Here is a 14711-nt window from a genome sequence, read left to right on the forward strand (position 1 = left end):
AGCACAAGAGAGATATGGAGCTACTGGAGAGAATCCAGAAAAGGGCATGAAGATGATGAAAGGACCAGAGCATCTCACAGAGCTGGGAATCTTCAGTCTGGAGAAGAGAAGGCTCAGGAGAATCATACCAGTGTATATAAATACCTGCAGGGAGGGTGCAAAGAGGACAGAGCCAGGCTCTTTTCAGAGGTGCCCGGTGACAGCACAAGAGGTGACGGGCACAAGCTGAAACACAGAAGGTTCTGTCTGAACATCAGGACATACCTCTTTACTGTGAGGGTGACCGAGCACTGGCACAGGTTGCCCAGGGTGGTTGTAGAGGTATTCAGAAGCTGCCCGGACACAGTCCTGGGCAACTGGTTCTAGGATGAGATGACCCCCAGAAGTGCCTTCCAGCCACAACCACTCTGTGATTCTGTGAGGACAGCACATTACTGTTAGAGTATCAGCATTATTGGCATTTACCTTCCAGGCAAAGCCAGGAGAACTGTCCTGGTTTTCACTGGGATGGAGTTAATTTTCTTCATAGTAGCTTTTAAGGTCCTATGTTTTGGTAATGTGGAGATGTTTTAGTTGTTGCTAAGTAGTTCTTATACTAGACAAGAACTTTTTTGTCTTCTCATGCTCTGATGGGTGCACAAGAGTCAGGAGGGGACACAGCCGGGACAGCTGAGCCCAACTGACCAATGGGATATCCCACACCATATGACGTCATGCTCAGCATATAAAGTTGGGGGAAGAAGAAGGAAGGGGTGGACATTTGGAGTGATGGTGTTTGTCTTCAAGCAACTGTTACATGTGATGGAGCCCTGCTTTCCTGGGGATGGCTGAACACCTGCCTGTCCATGGGAAGGAGTAAATGAATTCCTTGTTCTGCTTTCCTTGTATATGTGGCTTTTGCTTTACCTGTTAAACTGTCTTTATTTCAACCCACGAGTTTTCTCACTTTTACTTTTCCAATTGTCTCCCCCATCCCACTACGGGGGAGTGAGTGAGTGGTTGAGGGGTGCTTAGTTGCCAGCTGGGGTTAAACCACAACAAGAACTGTTCACCCTGAAGACATTATACTCAACAGGATAAATCCTTTGTGGCTGTGTTTGCTCAGACTAAAATGCCAAGGGCAGAGAGGCCTGAAGCTGGTTGTAGAGGCAAGGGTGTTGGTGGGATGGCCAGCAGGTGCAGAGGGCTGAAGAGAAGGGGGAAGAAACAGGACAAATAATATCCAGATGAGGAAGGGCTGACTTCAAATGGCTGTTTGGCTGAAGATTTGGGGAAAAGGCAACTAGCAGGCTCCTGTCTTTGGAAGAGGAGTAAACATGACTATGACAAGAAGCTGTGAAAATATCTTGGGTGGCAACAGCAGAGGAAAGGTCTGGCAGCCCTGCTGTAGCCTGTCACTGTTCTGCACTGCCTCTTTTGCAAAGGCATAATGGGGATTGGTGGCTTTCCGGGCCCTGATGTCTACACTTGGCCCCAGGGAAGGAGAATTGCAAAGGGAGCCATGGGGACAGAGAGCACTCTTTGAAAATTCAGATGTACATTCACAAAGAAGTGGTGTGCATTTCCACCCTCCCTTGCTTTTCTCCATGTAAACATTTATTTAGCTTTAAAAAATCACTGGCAAATGGCTGATGATGGTGTTCTCAGGTTATAGTTGCTAAACCAGCTCCAGGCTTGGTTCATTACAGAGTAATGATGGCTTTGCATCTTCTTGCTTGCTATTCAATAATTGTCCTCTTGAATGAAAATGCCTATTGACCTGAACAAAATATAATTGTGTATCCCTTCAACTTTCAATTTTTTATAAACATTTCTCCGTTGAACTGGCTTTCTCTAATAATGATTGTATTTGTTGTAGATTTTTCTGGCAGCATAACAGTATGGAAATAGACATTTGTACTAATCCTTTCCGCTTCAGTTCCAATATGCAATAGTCATTTTTACATCAACTGCCACCATCTAGCTTTCCCTTCAGTGTAAATGTGAAAAAGCTCTTCACTATCACTAGTGCAAATTATGTGTGTCCCAGCCTCTCTGTGTCACAACTTCTCAGTAGCTATAAACAGGGATAAATAACATCTCCCTTCCTCTGCAGGTGCTGCGGCATCTGCAATGGGTTGGCACCCGGTCTCATCCATGAAGACAATTTTCAGAAGTGCTAGCACTGGTAAATCCACTTAAAGACTCGGAGAACTTGCAGACTCTAATAAGTGTATTCACTTTTATTTCTTATTTGAAGGTTTGGAAAGCTTCCAAACCATGGTAAGTTCGGGAACGTATTGCTCCTTCCCTCCTCATGGTGCACTAGCTAAGGAGTAATTGGGGAATTCACTTCCAGGTGGCCAGGGAAAAGTCAGAGCAAACTCTCAGCTAACTTCCTGATTTGATACCTTCTCCATACTGAAAGATCAGCAGGTTTATTTAAAACTACACAATATAATTCTGCACAACTAAACTACTGGTATGAGTGGCTTTGATCCCTTACGAAAACTGCATATAGCACTTCTGAGTGTAATTTGATGTGGTAGGTTTATTACCTTAATAGGCAGGAGAAAGTTTTCAAGACCACTCCGTGCAAAATTAGCTGTTTTGTTACATTTAATTAATTCAGGTTCATGTGATTTTAGTGCAGCGTAAACAGCTAGGTGTCGAGAAATGTAGAACATAAAAATAAAATGAATATAACTTTTTTCTCCAAACCCAATGATTTCAGTTGTGTTTAAAGGCTAGAAATAGCTTCTGCTAAGAACAACAAGTTACTAACTAAGCTAACAGCACAGCATAGGGTCAAAATATTTTTTAAAATGTGCAGTATGGTCACTTGGTGCAGGAACTTAAATATTTAGTTTAAAATTCCAGCATATGCTGTTCCACATGAAAGGCCACTGTAAACAGTCCCAATGACTGCTAATTGATTTAAACCTCAGAACTCAGTAGGAAATCACAGATGTTAACTGCTCAGCGATGCACTAAAACTTCCTGAGTTTCTCACAAAAGATTCATTGTAATTGCAAGATATCTTTTTGAGGCCTGGGGATTATATAAATCTGTTCCAGTGAGAGCTCTTCCACAGAAAGCATTGATGTTAGGCTTGTAAGGCTGTTAAGGAAAATAACTTTATATTTGTTTTGGGACTTTCATCCTGTAGAAGACTGAAGAAAAAGTCTAATGTTTTTGTACTGCAAAGAAGAGAGAAACTCCCTCTTTTTTGGACTCCCATGAAGGATTTCAGAACCATTTAAAAAGAAAGCTGGCCATTTTCTTAAAAAGGTGTGGCAGAGAGACTTGAAAAAACCCAGTCAGCAGAAAATAGGTCTCCTGAACTGATATGCAACAGTGAAGCTTAAGCTATAGGAGAGAGAATATAGGGAAAATGTTCCAGAAGTCTTTGATTAAAAAAGCATAAAGGTTGTCTATGGACTATCCGGCAGCCTGAAGTTAAACAATGGACATAAGTGCATAAACAGAACGCAATAACCACTTAAAGGTAAATGAAGACAAGCTTCAGCAACCAAATTACTTCTAGAATTAAAATGACCCTGTTCCCCTCCTCATCCGTAGAAACTACCTACAGATGCTATCTGCTGGCTAATCTTCATCTTCATTTCCTTTTCTGTGGCAGTTATGATGTTCTCTCTCTAGCAGAAGTATTTTTCTGAAAGTTAAAGAAACTTTTTTTTTCTAAAAATCACAAAGCTCGTAATAGAAATTCTTTAATATCATTAGGAATTCAGTAATATCCCAAGCTGATGGTGAATCTCACAGCAAGATGAAGTGTTGCAGATCAGCTACTGGCAGGTTTCCCAGCAGGTGAGTCAGGAGCTCAGCTTGTTTGGTTTAAAGCCCGAGGGTGTCTCTGGGCTGCAGATTATTTTTTGCTGGGGATCTGGGACCTCAAGGGTTGGTGGCTTTGGCACAGTGCAGACTAAGAGCAATAGCTTGCTGAAGAAAGTGAGTTGGATAAAACTGTGAATTAGAAATCAGGAAAATTGGGATCTGCTATGTGACTGCCTCTGCGCGCTATTTGTAAAATAAAGCATTACTCGTCCCCTGTGAAGCCTTCTGAAATCCCATTAGAAAGTGCTGTATGTCAGGAACATGGTGTTTGCAGTGCTGCTGGGGGTCGCAGGCATGGCTCCCAGCCCAGAAGATGACAGAGGGAGAATCCCTTTCCTAGATAATTCTCTTTGAGACAGTAATACCAGTGCAAAATGAGTGAAAATGGCCACCGCTCTGCAGCTGAGGTTATGTTTATGACAGTTCAAGCCAGTATGTCTGACAGAGGTATCTGTCCCTGAGTGCAGTGGCCAAAAATGTATGCCTTAGCAGGCAGAACAACCTTGTGAAAAATACACTCTGGCCTCAGCTGAAGAGGGCACTGACCAGTAACGCTGCCAGGATTGGGGGATCTTCTCTGCCTACCACTAGCTGCCAGCCCATTCCAGGGTACAAAGCTTACCTTGCCTCTCCTTCCCAGCCCAGCCTCCCCAAAACCCAATGAGACAGTAACAAAATATCAGTTAGTGATCATCTTCCTAGACCTACAGGGTCACATAGGTTGGAGAGAACTTTTGGTGTTATCCAGCTCCAAGGTGCCACTCGAGACTGGGCCAACATCTACCAGGTCCTGCAGCCTGGCTGGGGGACAGCCTTAGTAGAGTGGGAGCACAGGCAAGGGCCGTTAGCGATGTCAGTGTCCTCCTCTAGCTTGCTCCTCACCATTTGCTCCTTCTTGTCAAGTCTGCTAGTGTTTTGGGCAAGGCTCCTGGTTTCCTCTGCATCCTTTGCCAAAGGTGTTGCCTGGACTGGAAGACTTCCTTAGCCTCCATCTGTACTGTGCTCCAGTATTTGTATATGTTTTATATTGTGTCCATCTTATATTATAGTTTTAGGTAGATAAACTGAAAGAGGTCCATTCTGTGTATTGTCTTCCTATCCATCCTTTTAAAAATACATATGAGAAAACAAAGATGGACAATATTTACTCTGGGAATAACTACTTGAGAATCAGAAGTAACATATTTCCCCTTGTTGTTATGAGTGCATTTTGGAAATGTTATCCTGCTGTTCATTTAATGAGATTGTACTGGGGGAAAAAGCAGGATGCAGGCGTGGCAAATGTGTCTAGCAAATCTTTAAATGTCTGAGTGGTGACGATAGTGTGAGCATGGGTTTATTGCTCTGCATTTTAGAAATACATTTTAAAAACTTCTAATTTGGCTAGGCATTTGTTTGCATACAGGAAGTTCTGCCTCTCCTTTCTGTGATTTTATTGCAACTGTAATAGAGATTTTGGAAATCAAATGCATTCCACTATATTTCAAGGCTCTGCCGATGATACTGTGTGATATCTGATTTATGAACAGAACGCACTATTTGCCCCACCTTCTGTGTACCTGAAAGAAAAGTACAATAAATTGAGGTTAATATATCCACTTCTTGTACATCTGGGTGGCTATAAGGAGACGAAGGTTTCAGTCTCATAGATGTTTCTCCACTCACCTTATGTAAGCTTGAAACACCTTATTGTTGGTTTTTTTTTTCACCTTTACTTCTCCAGTCTCGTGCTGGATGCTGCTAATGGGATGGTAGATTTATTGGCCATTGAGTCTTCCTTGAGATTGTTCTAACTGTGTTTTAGTCTTTTGAACTTGTCTATCAAGTTCACCTGGACAGGGTGCTGGGCCATCTTGTCTAGACTGCGCTCTTCCTAGAAAGGTTGGATTAGATGATCCCTGAGGTCCCTTCCAACCTATGATTCTGTGTGATCATTCCTGCCTTCTTCAAATTAAACAGCAGATGAGAAGGGAGGAGTTACCCTCTCCTCCACTAACTGGCTAGTGTCATTACACCACTCTCTTTCGGACTGCCTGCCAGTCCTAGCATCTATTTTTTTTAGAAAATGACTTTTCAGTCAGTATCTTTTCACTAACTGGAGGTATTAATCTTAGGAGCAACTCAGATCCCATTATTTTTATGTTATATGTCAATTTTAATTAGCAAGTGGTGTCTGAGGTCAGATTTTGCCCCTCCCCTTCACCAGCCCCCACTGTCTGCATCAGAGGTATTGAGATGGCCTCTATGGGAAATCCTTGGCATTCTGGATTTAAATTGTTGTATGAGGAGGGAAGGCTTTTGTTCTCTATCCTTGCCAGCCTCCTCTGGAAGCAGCAATACTTGATGCTGACCAGCACCCTGGAGGTGGCTCTTTTCTTGATATATTTTTGGTTATCAGACAGTGCCAGCTATAATTTTATTAGCCATTTCACCTTAAGTCAAATTCTGATTACCTGATTGGAATATTATTGTGCCATTTCTGAAATGGTTATTTTTATCAAATAATTTTTAAGCACTGGAAGTAGAGCTGAACAAGCTGCAAAGAGAATGTGATGTTGCTAAGAACTTAAGAAGGATGTTGATGAAAGATAATGTCTCATAGAAAACTGGATAGACTAAAAAATAACCTTGCTACATCTGGATACTGTCTTTGTCATGGCATTAGATAGCTATTACAAACTGTCTGCTGTCTTTCCTGCTGTGAAACAAGAGGTGAGGGAAATACATTTTTAGCCATTTTTACATTTCATTAACAAACGGTCTTACTTGAAAATGCAGTTCTCTAGATCTTGGCAGTAATGCCTGTTGACAGGCGCATAAGTCTCCTCTCAGTGATTTGTGGGGCTGGATATTAAACCTGCAAAATCCTAAATGTACCTGGCCATGTACTGTAAGATGAGAGTGCTGGTAATGTTATTGGTCAAAATACCTTCCCTGAGACCAATACAATTCCATGGTCATGTAGCAAACTGCAGCCTCCTACCATCAGACTTGTTCATTGTCTTCCAGATGAGCCCCATACTCAAGAAAAAGTAATATCTAGCTTATTTTCAAGCTGCTGTAGCTCCTTAGGCCTCACAACAATAAAGAAATACTATTCTCAACCCAAAGAATAATCTTAATCTACCCTTAAGATACCAGCAACTGAAAGTAATCAGGTAAATGTTATTGTACGCCTTTTCTTCTTCCAAATTACTTGTGAAGAATGCAGTTATTGCAAGCAGGGAGTGCCCGGGCATTCATGTCCTCTGGTGTATGACCCTCGGTGGGCCAGTGCCATGCCCTGGGTGCTGCTGCCTGCTGCTGGGGGGGACGTGGCATGCAAGGAGCGCACCCACAGATGCTGCTCTTCTGAAGATGTTTCTAATATTAGATTTATGTTATTTATCTCTGCTCTCCCTAGAGCCAGGAAAAAAACCTACTGAAAGAAGCCAACAAGGAAAGTAAGGCAAAATATGAAGAACTGACTTGTGTTTGTTGTTAAAGAACATTGTGAAATGCTTGCTGTGCAACTCTAGATCATCCGCAGAAGAGTTATGGAAATCACACTGGCATGAGCATTGTGCAGCGTTTACATCTCTGTTTCACTCTTAAAATGAGCAAATTGGGGTTATAGAGAAATATATGTGATTCTGAGGCATTCTGCTAACTGAATTTCTCCCCAAATGTGTACAAGTATAATGGCATAGATCCCTCAGGCAAACTTGCATCATCCAGTGATGAACAGGCCAAGGAAAGTTCAGATACGTGCAACCAATACAAAAGCCGAAGTCCAAGAAAGGCCACTGAAAGCAGGAATGGTGTTTACTTAAAACACTGTGATTAAACATTAAAAGCTATGTTTTAGGCTCAGGTATCTGCAGCAGGTTCCCTTGTTGCCACTGGCCCTGCGTCAGCACACTGCCACATCAAACAGTATGCTCAAGCAAGCATGCAATGAAACCACGATGGAGACTTGCAAGACCTCAACCTGAGCTGTGTGGTTCAGTGCTTCCAGCCTTGAGGCCACAGTGTGAGGATGCGGGGGACGTCATGGCTCATGTTTCTGTCCAGGCTATTAAGTCCCTGCTGTTGTTGCTGGTTACATACAGACAGGGCTGCATGCAATACTGATACTGCATAAAATACATCAGAAGTCTTGGTTGTGCTAGTGCTAATATATCAGAAACCTCCTTAACTTTTGATTAAGCTTTGGTTGGTGTTGATGTAATTAGGCTGGAGTCAACAAACAACGCCCTCTCTAAAAAGTTCAGGCATGAGTGAATTAACATTTCTGGGACTGTGGAGGGACTTGTTTGGACTTTGGGTAAAAGGCTGCGGTTGAATGGCATGGTAAGTCTGGCTGCAGGGCTCCTGATACTGGACCCAAAATGATGCAGTGAATTAACGCGGTATGAACTCCTCCTGTGGTTTCAGATTTGTTCCAGAAAACTTGGATGGGCTGACTTTGTACTGAGAAGCTTTACACAAGATCAGGTTTCAGATGTCCTCTGCAGCCAGTGCTCCTAGTTGCATAAAGCTGAAATAAATTCCCTGCTCGTTGTGGAGGTTATTCAACAGAAATATGACCATCTGCCTGTGCCTGCTCTAGATCATATTTGTAGTGCTGAGTAACCCGATAGCACATTGATAAACACTAGTGATCACAGAACTGTGGTCTCGGAGGTACGAGCCTGAGATTAAAAAACATCTTGAAATGGTTAAGTTTTTCCCTATAGTAGCTTTACTACTTATTATTTCAGATATTCACTTGCAAAAAGGCAGGGGGTCGGGGGGAGCATTAAAAACTAAAGGGAAGGAGCCAACTCAGCTTTCTGCTGCATGATCATTTTGTATATTTGTGAGAAGATGATGCCTTGTACCTTCCTCTCTTCTCCCTAATACAGAGCAGAATCATTAAGACTCTGCTAATAAAGTCCATTTGGGTTGTCTGTGCAATCTCCTGTGCATTTAACAAAGGACTAAATTAAATCAAGCGTCCGTTGGTTAGCTGACCAATGTCAACTGGAATCAAAAGGAAGCAATGGTGTTCTGCCCAAAAGCAACTAGGGATTTTAATTCATTGCTGAAAGTGCAGTATTTTACATTGCTCTTTTATCTGTCCTCTACCAAAGGCGTCTTTAACAAGAGCTGTACAGACACTTGTCACAGTCCTGCTGTCTGTTACCTACCTCTAATTCTTACAAAGCACTGAAATTTATAATGCTACATTAAGCTTGATTCATTATCACTCTTCTTAGTTCACTCACAGCAGTCCTGTTTGTGTCAACAAAACTTCATGAAAAGCACTGCTTGTTATCCCGAGGGGGACTGATAGCTGTATTCCTTGTACCACAGCCCGGTTTTTCTGAATAAGATTTTATCTACAGCTATTTCAGGGTTTTTTTTCTGTTCCTTTATGCTGATTTAAGTTTAAAATTGTAATAAGAACTTTTCAGTAGCTTTTTCTGGTAGCGTTGTTACTAGGACAAAGATAAAATATTCGTAGGGCTTTTTCTAATGAGTATTTCAAGTTTGCAAATCTTTATGACGTGTTTTACCTAGTGCCAAGGGGAAGAAAAGGAACACCAGACAACGTGATGTTGCAAAGCTCGGTCTAATTTAGCTGGCCAACCAAGGGACAGGCTCTGCCAGAAACAGCTTTTCACCTACTCAGACACCCCCATCAACTGAGATCTGCCCCTCTCATCTCTCCAATGAGTTAGTGATGCTCGTTCCAGCTGGTCCCACAGGGGAATTTGGGCAGTGGCTTGGCTCCAGTGTGTGATGGTGCCAGCTCAGATGCTATGTGGCGTCAGACATCTGTGTGACAGTCCTGCCCTCATCACCAGCCCTGAGGATCATTACAGCCATGTGTCAGCACTGGTCACCAGTCCCTCTGGCCATGATGGCATCCCGCTACTCCTCTCTGATGGTTTCAGGTATGGTCTCCCATGAGGTACTCAGCTCACATAATGCTCACGCCATGGTTTGCATTGCCCTGTTGTCTGCAGCTCACCACGCTCAGCGCATTTGCGCCATGCCCAGCTCTTGGCCCAGGTGATGCCATGATACTCCCACGTCACCTAAAATTGTGGAGAGGAACTTCCTGCAGTTAAGCTTTGCATCTTTTGGGGATCTGGGCCTAAATCTTTTGATTAAATACAGAACTGATGAAACATATATATATATATGTATACATATATAACAACAGACCAGACCAGAAAACTCACTAATGCTGAAGAGAAGTAACTCTTTTTTTTGTTCTTTCTGACACATTGCTATTTAATTTCCCTTGTCTCAGTTGCAGGGCCTCCTTCTGCTTGACTGGCTAAGTGCAAGGGTCTCACAGTTTCTGGGGCAGGGACCCATACTCCAGCTACCACACTAGAAAGATGGTGGCTCAGTTGTCCAGGTGGATGCCAGGGCACGGCTGGCCACCTGGGTCCCCATGGGCATGTCACTGGCATCCACAGAAAGTACTTCTAAACTCAGAAGCTTGTGATGGCCAGCCCTGGGAGTCCAAAAATCTGGTCTCTCTGTTGACCTAAAAGAGAAAGAACATGAATTATGTTTATGTAAAAAAATAAAAAAAGGTGAAACACATGAGAAAGATCTTCAGAAACAAATCCATTTTCTCTAGTGAGTTTGAGGGGCTGCAAATGATAATTGTCCGCTATTTAGGAACAATAATTTAAAGCAGAGTGAAATAAAGGGAGTGATACTCCCAAAGTGATAATTTATAAGGGCTTGTAATCATTGTAATTAAATGTATATTAGAAATCTATAACTACATTATGAAGCTGATTTAAAATGACAGTTACTTTCTTGCATCATGTACCTCTTTCTAACTATGAGTTGTAATTGTCAAAGCTGAATTAACAATGTTTGTATTAAAATGTACTCAGTGTATGCTTGCTGCACAAACCTGCCAGGTTTGGAAATGACATGCTTTTCAGAATACCTCCAGACCTTAAAAGGACACTGGGGCTTCTGAGTCAGGAAAATACTGAGCGAATTCATATATTACATTGTAAAAATCTGTGGCTGCAAGATTGTCCACAGCAGAAGCAGATAAAGAAATACAAATTTTAGATATCCCTGTGTGCCTGCATATTAAAGAGCAACTTTCTGAGTTTCAGAGCAAGGGTGATAAAGTTCCCTTCAAGAAGTTGTTGCTGCCACATCGCACACTTCCTTCAAAATTTTATTGCATAGCAAAGCCTTGTTTCTTTTAATGAGATTCCTAACCAATTGCAGAGTAGTCTATTGAATTAAAACCTACAATTTTTTAGAACTAAGGACCCTAAACTGGAGAGCTGGGAGCCCGGATCCCCAAGGACAGCAACAGTCCCTGAAAGTGCAGCAGTAGAATTTCTTGATTGTGAAAACTAGTCTTCAATCTTCCAATAAATGGTTCCCATTAGCAGCTGTTCAACGGTTAATTACGTCTCACTGTAGGTTTCTCCTGTTTCTCTGTGTGTGTGTGTGTGTGTATGAGGACTTGCCTTCCTCCTCGCTTCTGAGATACCAGGAGAAGATCTGGGAGGACAGTAAGATAGATGGGAGGACAGTAAGATAGATAACGTTGCCCAACCTGTGCCCTGTGTCTCACCTGTGTGTCCCCCGGCACCTGGCTAGTTGGATGTGGAGGAGAAGTTACATTCCATGAGCACCCCAAGAGCCAAATTAGTCCTCGTACCTCAAATGTCTCAAATGTATTGCCAAATTCACATCTGTTGTAACAGCTGATTACACTGCTAAGGAGCCTAGTCCGTCCCTTACTCTGTCTTTTGTGATGTGCTCTAAATTGTCTTCTTTTGCCTGAAAATAGAAGATGTATTTCAAATGTGAATTTGGAATGAGGGTACTTTTTGGACTTGCAACTTTTAATTGCTCAAAGTGTGGTACTATGCTGTGTGATGGGAAAAGAATGGGCTCTGTCTTATGTGAGTCCAAATTTTTTGAAATGCTTGGATCAGAAGGAACGTTAAAACCTGCTGTGTGTTAGTCAGAAATACGGGCTAGTTTAGTAGTCTGAGGAAAAAAACCTAAGTAAGAATAATGTGGCGTGCTTCTGGAGGCCTTCCAGAAGCTGGCAGAAAGAAAACTGGACCAGTATTTCATCTGTGAAAATGAAAAAGGTTTCTAATCACTAACGCCCAAATCCTCCTCGAGTGCTTTGCTTAATAACAACTGTGTTAAAACACATCTAAAAGGGTTGCCAACATGCTTGACTGAAGTGGAATAAGAGGAGAGCAGAGGTCAGGCAGGGCTTCAGTCTTGTTTCTGAAATTTTGGGCTTGATGGAAAGTCTCTTAGGTCTGAGAGATTTAGAACACAAACACCCAAACAAAATCTTTTTGCAGAGGCTTAGCCATGGCTAACAGCCAAACTCCCAACCAGCTGCTCACTTCACTCCCTCCAGTGGGATGGGGGAAGAAAATAGGGAAAAAATATGAACAAGGGAGCTCATGGGTTGAGATAAGGATAGGAGGTTGCCTACCAATTACTGCTTTGGGCAAAGGAGACTCGACTTGGGGAAAATTAGTTTTAATTAGCTGCCAATTAAAATAGATTAGAGTAGTTAGAAACAAAGCAAGAAACATTAAAACACCACCTTTTCTGCCCCCTTTTCCATGCTCAGCTTCACTTCTTCACTCCTAATCCCCTACCCTGCAAGCTGTGCTGGGGGGTATGGAATGGGGGCTTGCAGTCTGTCCATAATCGCTCCTCTCTGCTGCTCCTTCCTCCAGCTGGAAATGTCTGTGCCTGGCGTGGGGCAGCCACTGGCCATTTCTAACAGGGGCCAACCCTGAAGCCCCCCAAAACCTTGACTCCTGCACCCAATGTAACTCCTCTGCAGTGAAAGGGCAACTTTTGTGCTTTATTGAACTGAGACCAAGGCCAGAAGTCAGCGCTGGTTTTGGTCTCTTATCTCATGCTGGATGGTCACCCAGAAAACTAATGGAAACCCTTGGAAAATGGAAGGCTCGCTATGCATGGTTAGGTAAGAAGTGGTGCGTGGTTAGATAAGATCAGAAATGCCAGCAAATTGCTGATGTCTTACTTCCTGACAGAGGAAAACCATTAGCGATGAAACACAAATGAAGATGCCAGTGGAGATGAAAGAAATGTAAACATGAATATAAGCAAGCCAGCAAGGGCAAGGGTGAAGGTGCAGTGCAGTTAGAAAATAGGAATTTCAAGTGAGAAATGGGGCAAAGAAGAACTTTTGTGATTGCCTTATTTCAACTAGCCTGCATATGCCGTCATAACGTGCTGACATTTCTGAATAGCATTTTGCCAGATAGTTGCATATTGCAAGTACTAAGTATATTTACCCCAATTACATAATTATGTACGATTATACAAGTCAAATAACTGCATTAGAATTGACAAAATTCTATATATGTGCTCTCTTTCTAATGTAATGCTATCAGAGTAACCTAAACACCCACTGAAATACAGAAATAGGCACATATGGGAATATTTTCCTTCATGTATCCATATGCTTCTATATTTAAAAGACTGCTAATTATGTATATGTATGTAATTTTTTTATTGCTGTGAACAAACAGGAAGAGCTCTGTTCATTTTTTCAGGGAAAAAAGAAGAAAAAAGACATCAAAGTGAAGTGTTTATAGTATTTTCATACAGATGAATAAAGAAAACATTAGTAAGCATCTGTCAAGAATTATATTTGATGTTTCTCATTTAAACTTGTAATTTTAAAATATGAAGATTCCTAGAGATGCAATGGTACAGGTATGACCTAATGCTCTTTTCACTCTTTCCACCATTTCAGTGCAAATATTGACTGTACCGAGGGCACAGGTGGCTCTGAAGACACACAGCCCTTCCTCTCTCTTTGGGGAGAAGTTTTAAAAAAATCTGGATAAATCTGGGGATGGATGAGGAGTGGGATGAGGAGTGGGATCAGGGAGAGAACTGCTTTCCTTCCCTTTTCTAAGACTTTTTTGTGAAACAAATCTGTGTTCTTGCTCTTTGGGGCTGGGCCTAAGAACAAGTCCAGAGAGGGTCCTTTCGAGTTCTCCAGTTTTTTGCTCTCCTGCAACAGACACTGCGGAGAGCAAGACCTGTGGCCCCTGTGGTAAGGTAGGGAGCAGGATGCCCTCTGCTCCTGCTGGAGATGGATGAAGAGCAGTACCCGGGTAGGCAACGCTGCAATGGGAAAGGCAGCACGTGACTTCCAGGCAAGCCGGTGAGGTTAAGACAGTGCCTTGGAGGTGCCTGTCCCATGCTGTGAAGGGCAGGGCACCCACTTCAGGTCACAGGTGTCCTGTCTGAATGAGGCATTTGGAATTTGACCCAGAGCAGATGAGCCTGATGCCCAGCCAGTCCATGAAACACCGGAACAGTCCTTATCGCAATCACTCCAAAGTGGTTTGTTGGTGAAAACAAGCTTGGAAAATGTATAACAGAAGAGGAAATGAAAAATATGAAGGGAGAAATGTGCCCTCTGCACTTGCTGGATTTGATCAGAGCGGATGCAGCTGGTGGAGCAGCAGCAAGTGGTCACTGAGAAGGCAGAAATTAACGCAGCAAGCCTTCCCAACTGACACCGACATGAAACGAGCAGGGAAGACTGGTAACGCCGCCTAACAAGAAGTACCTTTTACCCCATTACATGTTTAAAGACTGAGCTGCTAAAAATATACATTTCCATGTCTTCAAAATTCAAGGCAAAATCAATTCAGGTATCAGTTTAGTGAGGTTGATTATTAACATGGACATCAATATTTTTTTGAACTTTAACAGTTAAAGCATAATCTAAAATGTCTTTAATTTCCTCTTAAATAGCTTGCATGCAGTAACATGTATTACTAATTATATACTCTGTGTGGAGAAGTTTTTTTTCAAAACACCTTGGT

At 42.4% G+C, this 14711-nt stretch overlaps 1 long non-coding RNA gene across 4 annotated transcripts in view; it reads left to right on the forward strand.

Moving 5' to 3' along the window:
* The window catches only part of LOC135312639 (uncharacterized), a 29926-nt gene extending 16034 nt beyond the window's left edge, over window positions 1–13892 (forward strand). Inside the window, exons 7-9 of one of the 4 annotated variants that reach the window (XR_010372281.1) lie at window positions 2096–2262; window positions 3727–3810; window positions 13625–13892. This is a non-coding gene — a long non-coding RNA (uncharacterized LOC135312639). Of the gene's footprint in view, window positions 1–2095; window positions 2263–3726; window positions 11375–13624 lie in introns of those variants that run through there. The other 3 variants (XR_010372280.1, XR_010372279.1, XR_010372282.1) reach the window with 3 other exon arrangements.
* Window positions 13893–14711: the final 819 nt, after the last annotated feature.

Source organism: Phalacrocorax carbo, chromosome 3, assembly GCF_963921805.1.
Source record: "Phalacrocorax carbo chromosome 3, bPhaCar2.1, whole genome shotgun sequence".
Taxonomy (NCBI): domain Eukaryota; kingdom Metazoa; phylum Chordata; class Aves; order Suliformes; family Phalacrocoracidae; genus Phalacrocorax; species Phalacrocorax carbo.